Raw genomic sequence first — 8,903 nt, forward strand, 5'->3', positions numbered from 1 at the left:
CCAAACTGCCTGACTTCTCTGATTCCCTGTAGAGACTTCTGTACTTAAAAGATCAATTTTCCATGGAAAAGGAAACACTGGGAGAGGGATTTTTTCTCTACAAAATACATCTTATTTAATCCTTACAATAAGTATGAATATTTATACATCATCAGGCTGAAGCTCAGAGATTATTTTATCACTCAAATTACTGATTAAATATCATGGGTTTGATTTTTTTTTTTTTTTTTTGAGATAGGGTTTTGCTCTGTCACCCAGGCTGGAGCACAGTGGCAAAATCATAGCTTACTGTAGCCTCGACTTCCCAGGCTCAAGTGATCCTCCATCCTCAGCCTCCCAAATAGCTGGGTAGTACAAGAGTGCACTACCACAGCTAGCTAATTTTTTAACCTTTTGTAGAGCTGAGGTCTTGTTATATTGCCCAGGCTATTCTTGAACTCCTCAGCTCAAGTGACCCTTCCACCTCGGCCTCCCAAAACATTGGGATTACAGGTGTGAACCACCATGCCTGACTGGGTTTGATTTTAACAGCAGAGGGATTGGAAGAGTGCCTAGAAGAACATAGTCATTGACCCACTACAGTTTATCTTTTCTCTGTACCTTCCTCTTTGGGTCTCTAATGCCTTTAACTTTTCAAATTCTGCTCTCAGAAAAGGTAGAACTTGGTAGAAGCCCAGTGACTCTTACATTGTAAGGGTTAGTTTTCATTGTGGGGGGAAAAAAAGAAACCTGTGTAAAGTGAGGAAGATATTCTATCTTTTAGAATTTGGGTGAGGGGCATTAGAAGACTCTTCTGAATATCCCTATAATCAGATCATGCAAACACTCCCTTTGGAGTGGACAAGGTCAGGTTGCTCTGAATAAACATTCATAATCACTTTATTCATTATTCTTTCAACAATTGAATGGTTAATATGACCTATAAAGTTCTTGGACAGAGATCACAATTCAGAGATAAAAGGTATATAGTAAATAAAAGGGAAACAGGAAAGCTGGTAGGTAAGAGACATGCATGGGATGGCCTTGGGGAGCATAGACACTCCCTGGGAGAACCACTGACCTCCAACATCTTGAAAGGACTGAGACTTGGGCTATACCTGAGTGTGGAATAGTATACAAAATTCCATACTCAAAATTCCAAACGTGGAAACACATATTGAAAAACATTCTAAGGCTCTAAGTGGAGTGGAAGTGAGAAGCTAGACACCAAGGAAACACCAAGCCCATATACCCTTTTGTTCTCTCTGAAATCCAGACCAACTTCTCCTGAGGGCTACTTCTCTTCATCACATCCTTTCGATTTTGGCCTATCTGCAAACTTCTTTGCTTGTTCTCCATTTCTAGAATACAAATATGATGACAGTAAGACTTGTTCAGTTCACGTTTTCACAGTGGATTGGCTATGTCAGTTACCCATTTCTTGGTCTAATCTATCATTCATGAATGGCTGCCCCAAGCTGGGCCTTGGGTAAGGCTGTTTTCTTTAGAAGGAATTTGGGACATTGCAGGCATGAAGACTGAAAATTTAGACCAACAATGAGTTGTCAGGATATAAAAAGAGCTAGCATCTTTGAATATTTGCCATATACTACATACTACTCTATACACCTTAAAATTTTTTTAGTGCTATACAAATTTAACTTTTATGAGAAGAGTAGGTAGCATTATTTTACCCATTTTATGTATGAGAAAACTGAGGCACAGAAACATTCAGTAACTTGCCCAAGTTGACTCACACAGAAAATGGCAGACTTGAGATCTGAACTTAAGCAGCCTGGCTCCCAAACCTATGCACACAGCAATTACATTCTATTGTCTGGGTTTAAATTCTACTTTCTCCCTTACTATTAGGTATATGCATCTAGGCAAGTAACACAACCCCTTTAAACTCCAGTTTCTCCATCCATCCAGTGAAAATAATCCCTGCCTACATGTCATATATGATTGTTCTTAGGGTTAAGTAAGAATAGATTTGAAAATTCTTTCTGAATTTTGGAGCAAGGTATAAATATTTAAAACAAAATCATCAAAACAATTAGAATAATAAAAGTATAGAGAGGTTTTATTGAGTAATTCACTTTCTAATTACCTTTTAAGAAATCGTATTTCCCTCCAATGAAGTTCTCATTACAAAGTAGCTCTAGTAATCTTTTATACTTTAACATGACAATCTTTTTGTTTCCCTTCGAGGCTGATCAGATGACTGCTGTATCATCCAAGAAATGATAATATTGTTGAAAAAGGGAATAGTCCATGATCTACATCTATTTTTCTCTTTTTTCCTCCTCCTACCCATAATTATTTATGGGATAGATAAATTTGTAACATGCCTGAAAAGATTCAGAGGAAAGGTGTTACAGGCAGTTTAATAACAGCATGTTCTGTTACATTGTTTCTTTGCTTTGGATGTTCAACAACAAATTGCACAATGGAAATTTCTTCTAACTTGCTACTTATCTCTTTAGTTACATGTCTCTTTTAAGTTACCACACTCAGATTCACATAGCATACATCTAAATACAGACTTTAAAAAAGAAATTATTTCTTAATATTTTTCTCATCTACAGGCCTTCTCTTAACACAATTTTGTAAAAACAAGTAGGAACACCAATATGTTTAAGAGGAAATATTTATTAATGGAGGCAGTTTTTCTCCTTCTAGGTTTCTCTACTGAAGTAGCAAGCATGTTAAATGCCAGAACAGCATTGGCCCCAAGAACATATTAGCTTGCTATGGGATACTTGGAGCTCCATGGTAACAATTATTTGCAGAATTCACAAGATATGCTTTTGGAATTAAATGATGCCTATCTTTTTTAGGAGAAATAACATGCATAGATGAAGGAGAATAGGGTCAGATATAAACCAGACTATTTTTTTTTTAAAGAACAGACTTTATCCATAATTAATCCTTTTTTTTGTGAGTGTATTTATGTCCTTTCACTTTCCCTTCATATATTTGTCATCTTCTTAGACACTGAAAAAGGCTAGGCTTGTGTGCTTGCTGTCTGCTGGGGGATTGTGTATGCTTATGAGGCTGGGAAGATATTACAGTTCACCTCATAAAGTTGATTATGTCCTCAGAGTATGCATAAAAATGAAATTTCCTTTATTTGTTTTCCTTTATAGTAAGATTCTCAGATAAAGCACTTGTCTTCATTTTAATTAGGTTGGTGACCATATCCTCCTCCTGCCTTTTATATTGCTCTTCTTATGTCTTTATCTCTGGGGCAACAACCTGTATATATAAACACAGAGATAGGAGTTTGGGCTAGTCACCAGCAGACATGGTACATACAGTAAGACGTTTGTCCATTTTCCAGTCCCTGGTATAAATTATATATTACAGACATAGATTAAAATGGGTTCTTTTTAGTAGAGAGGGTTCAGGAAGATGTGAGATGAATATTATCATTAATCCCTCGTGGTCTTAGAAGCGATGAATTCAATAACCTTGTCAAAATGACTGACCAATTATAGCTTTCCTTTCGCCTCTTATTGGGGTCCTTTCAGAGACTTTTCCCATCTTGCTGTAAAAATTTAATCCACAGCTGAATCAGTTCATGAAACTGTATTTTAATTTCTATATGCCAAGACTGGGAACTGAATTTAGAATGAGTTACAGTGATTGCTGTCTGTTAGCGTAAACAAGTTATCTTCTCTATTGGCTGGAGAAATCAGCTAAAATTATACTTTCAGGGAGAATTCACTTGGGTAATGCTTTATTTTCAGTCTTTGAGAGTTCTTTATAAAAATGCAGATGCCCAAAAGCAGAGAACACTTGAAACCATTATTTTTTATAGGACTAATAGGAGCTAAAACAGTAAGTTATCCAGATGAAGATAATTTTTACTCTATTAGTGAACAGCTAGCTGAATGTGAAGCTCAAAGAGTAACAACAGGTTTCCAGTTCTGGAACAATGTGGAATAGATCTACTTTTCCTTATTTCTCCTGATAAGTACAGCTAAAACCCTTCAAACTTAAATAGAAAACAAACATAAGAAGACTCTGAAAGATGAAGAGAAGCAGGCAGGCTGGGGATGCTGTAGGAACTGAGGAACAACATGTTGACATGGGTTTTCTTTTTTGCCTCATATGTCCTGAGCTGGATGCTGGAGAAGCAGGTAACCCAAAAATGCGAATGTGAACATACAGAAAAAAAATCCCCAAAGAAAAAGTCTTGCTGTCTCTAGTCAGAGGAATAGGAAAGGAACAGCCTAGCAAGACAGACAACGTTTAGCCAGTGACCCCTTTACTTCAGTCAAACACTATGGGAGAAAACCATAATAAACCACTTCCACTTATGTCATCAAAAGTTGAATGAGGAGCCTAGACTGCCAATCTTGCCCAGTTGTAATGAGGCTCCCCTTCTTACCTCCATCCACAGAAGACTAATTAGGATCAGGATTTTAATCCCTGCATAGAGAAGACTTAGTAAAGCACCTGGACTTTTACTCCCGTTTGGCAGTAGTGAGGCAGAGTCCCTTCTCCCACAACCTGTGTGGTGTCAGAGAAGGCCTGCTAAAACAGAAGATTTATGTAACACTCAGAATGTCATAACACGAGATATCCAGGACAGAACTGAAAAATCTCACATCATAAAAAGAAAAAGGAAAATCTTAACTTGAATGACAAAAGGCAATTGACAGCAACTTCAATATGACACAGATGTTGGAATGATCTGACTAGTGTTAAAAACAGCCATTGCAAAAATGCTTCATGAGCAATTATGAACATGCTTGAAACAAATGAAAAAATAAAAAGTTTCAGCAAATAAATAGATGATATAAACAAGAACCACATGAAAATTTTAGAACTTACAAAGACAACAGCCAAAAGAGAAAACTCACTGGATATACTCAATAGCAAAATTATTTTGTCAGACAAAATAATCAGTAAACTTAAAAATGGCAAGAAAATAAATTACCCAATGTGAACAACAGAGGTAAACGAGACTAAAGTGAATGGACCCTCAGTGAATAACAAAGGATCTAACATTCATATGGTCAGAGTTCCAGAAAGAGAGGAGAAAGAGGGTGGGGATGAAAAAGTATTCAAATAAATAATGGTGGAAAATCTCTTAGATCTGGCAAAAGGCATAAGTCTAAAAATTGTAGAAGCTGAATAAAATGGGGCAAAGTTTTCAGGCCAGGCGGAGTAACCTGAAAGGACTAGAAGCTTCCACCCCAGTCCAGCACAGATATGATTTGGCTGTGTCCGCACCCTAAATCTCATCTTGAATCCCCATATAAAGCCCCCTTGTCAAGAGTGGGACCAGGTAGAGGTAATTGGGTCTTGGGGGCAGTTTCTTCCATGCTGTTCTTGTGAGAGTAAGTGAGTCTCATGAGATCTGATGGTTTTATAGGTATCTGGGATTTCCCCTGCTTGCACTCACTCCATCCTCCTGCCCTGAGAAGAAGGTGCCTGCTTCTTCTTCGCCTTCTACCATGACTGTAAGTTTCTTGAGGCCTCCCTAGCCATGTTGAACTGTGAGTTAATTAAACCTCTTTCCTTTATAAATTCCCCAGTATTGGGCAGTTGGTTATAGTAGTATGAAAACAGACTAATACAAGCACTCTGTTCCTAAAAGATATAGTAGCCTACTTCTCTGGTCTCACTCCCAGAGAAGTACACTACTATATTTCTCCCTAGATTTGGAGCAGTAATGTAGGGGGTTTTGCCCAGGGGCAAGGGCAAGCCATAAGAAGAGAGAGCTTAAGCACCTCCCCAAGTGAATTGACTTTATTTGGAACAGAGTATGAAAAAAAATGTAGACTCTGGTGGTAACTAAAAGAGTGCGGGTAGCTCTATGAGAGCAATAAACTAAACTGTAAAACAGAAGTTTATTAGAGAGAACCAGGGAAAGAGATAGCTGAGAACACTCCTGGAGTCAGAAAACCCCTCAAAGCCTGGCCTCAAAGATGACTGCAACAAAGGGATAAAGATTTAATCGAATCAAATTGTAGAGTAATTTATGCCCTGGGGCATTTGGTAAAATAATAGTGCAATCAAACAGCAATTAGTGGAGGCTAACAGCTGGGTGTGATACTAATGGTACCAATGGATATCAACAGATTAACAGAGAGGTCAAGAGAAGAGACAAAAACAGCCCTGCTAGAAACCCTATCATCTCGGGCTGAATGTGCTTATGCCCCAAGGTGGCATCCTCTGAGGAATTGCATCAGAGACTGCACATTGTGGGGGAATAGATTTCATTAAGTAGTCCAGTCAAGTCACTGAAAAATTAGCCAAAATATGGACTTGATAGGGATAGCTGTGAAGTGGGAAATTAAGAAAATAACAGAATAATAGCATAAGTAATCATAGTAAGAGAAATAACAATAGCTCATAGAATGAATTGCTGTATTAACCAAGGCTGAAAAGAATTTAAGTAGCCCCCCCAGAAGTTAAAGTTAGAAGAGAACATTAACTGTCTGTCCCAAGAAACGTTAACCATATCTATCCTCCACATATTTTGTAGGTTCTGTTAACTCCTGTTTCTTTCTTCCCTGCACAGCTGCAAGGTCACAAGACAGATAAGCATAAGCTGCAAACCAAGTTCTCACAGAGATGTAAGACATGTAGCAAAAGTGTCACAGCAGCCTTTTGTTCTCGCTTCTGTAAGTCTGCTCCACATAGTTCCCACCTCAAAATGCTTAAAAGGGACTCGTTTTCTCTATTCTGGGCTCAGCCTGTAGGACACATGTCCGCTGGGCCAGTGTACACCTTAAAATAAACACCCTTCTGCACTCCGTCTCTCTGATTCCTTAAATCCCGCTTCAGTTGATATTAAAGTTGCTACAATATATTATCTAAAATAAGTAGTTTTCAGAAAAGCTTTATGAGACATACAAACAAACAGGCAAGTGTGACTCATACACAGTAAAGAAAAGCAGGCAACGGAAACTACCTTTGATAGGTATCAGACTTAGTAGACAAATACTTCAAAACAGCTATGAGCATAGGAATACGCTCAAAGAACTAAAGAAATGAAAGGAAACCATGCTTAAAGAAGTAATAGTATAACAATGTCATTAAAAAGGGAATATTGATAAAGACAAATGATATGAAGAACTAAATGAAAATCCTGGAGTTCAATAATACACTAAATTAAATAAAAAACTCAGTAAAGATGCTCAGTAGTAGATTTGAGCTGGTACAAGAAAAAAGCAGAGAACTTGAAGATAGATTAATAGAAATTATACAATCTGAAGAAAAACAGAATAAAATAAAGAAAATAAGCAAATCCTCAAAGACATGTAGGAAATCATTAGCACACCAATATAGATACACTAGGAGTACCAGAAGAATAAAAGTCAGAAAGAAGAGGAAAACATATTTGAAGAAATAATGACTAAAAAGTTTACAAATCTGATCTAAAAACTTTGTTCCACACATACTAAAAGTTAGATGGCCCAGAAACAGCATAGTAAAAATATTGAAAAGCAAAGAGAACATCTTGAAAGCAACAAGAGAAAAATGACCATACACAACATGATTAACACCTGATTTCTCATCAGAAACAGTGAAGGCCAGAGACAGGGAGATAACATATGAAAGTGCTTCAAAACAAACAAACAAACAAACAAACAAACAAAAAAACCCCAAAAAACTCCCAAAACCAAAAAAAAAAGCAAAACAAAAAACCTCAAAACCAAGAAACCACTGTTAACAAAGAAATTTAAGTCCAGAAAACTGTCTTTCAAAAATGAAGGTGAAATAAGAACATTCCAAGGTTAACAAAAACAGAGAGTTTGTTGCAAGCAGATGTTCCTTAAAAGAAATATTAAAGGCTGAGAGCAAATAAGCCCAGGCAATAATTCAAATTCACATAATAAAAAGCATCCATAAAGGTAACAATGATAAATGGAGACTTCAATGCTTCACCTTAAATAATGAATAGAACAACTAGTAGAAGTTCAACAATGAAACAGAATCCTTGAACAGCATTATAAGCCAGCTAGATCTAATAGACATCTATAGCTCACTTTGTTCCAACATCAGCAGATACACTATTTTTTCAAGTACACATAGAACATTCTCCAGAAAAGACAATAGGAAAGACCGTAGAACAAGACAACAAATGTAAAAGAATTCAAAGAATACAAAGTCTTTTCTTTGACCACAATAAAATGAAATCAGAAACTAATAACAGAAAGACATGTTGGAACTTCACAAATATTTGCACATTAAATAGCAAAGTCTTAAATTACCATGAAGTCAAAGAAAAAGTTATAAGTGAACTTAGAAAATACTTAGAGGTAGCCGGGTGCAGTGGCTCATGCCTGTAATCCCAGCACTTTGGGAGGCTGAGGTGGGCGGATCACGAGGTCAGGAGTTCGAGACAGCCTGACCAACATGGTGAAACCCCATCGCTACTAAAAATACAGAAAAAAAAAAAATAGCCAGGCATGGTGGCACATGCCTGTAATCCCAGCTACTCAGGAGACTGAGGCAGGAGAATCGTGTGAACCTGGGAGGTAGAGGTTGCAGTGAGCTGAGGCTGAGCCACTGCATTCCAGCCTGGATGACAGAGCTAGACTCCATCTCCAAAAAAAAAAAAAAAAAAAAAATAGAGATGAATAACACAATACAAAATTATGGGCTGAAAATAAAGCAATTTTCAGAAATTGCTAGAGAAAAAATGATGGCTGTAAAAGCCATATAAAAAAGAAATAGCCAAATCAATAACCTAATATTTTACCTGAGACATTGGAACAGGAAAAGCAAAAGCAAAACCTAAAGCAAGAAGAAGGAAGAAAAGAATTACTATTAGAGAAGCAGTTAATGCAATAGAAAAAGAATGAAGAAAATGAAATCAAAAGTTGTCTCTTGGAAAGATATACAAAATTAGCAAACCTTTAGTTATGCTAACCAAGAAAAAAAGAGAGAAGACTCACATC

The 8,903-nt window shown here is 37.0% G+C and overlaps 1 long non-coding RNA gene across 1 annotated transcript; it reads left to right on the top strand.

Annotated features, from left to right (window-relative positions):
• The first annotated feature begins 360 nt into the window (after positions 1–360).
• Positions 361–8,556, top strand: LOC139358110 (uncharacterized). The gene is made up of 3 exons (XR_011612458.1): positions 361–1,362; positions 5,366–5,453; positions 6,518–8,556. It is a non-coding gene; the product is annotated as an uncharacterized lncRNA (long non-coding RNA).
• Positions 8,557–8,903: the final 347 nt, after the last annotated feature.

This window comes from Macaca nemestrina, chromosome 14, assembly GCF_043159975.1.
Source record: "Macaca nemestrina isolate mMacNem1 chromosome 14, mMacNem.hap1, whole genome shotgun sequence".
NCBI lineage: Eukaryota > Metazoa > Chordata > Mammalia > Primates > Cercopithecidae > Macaca > Macaca nemestrina.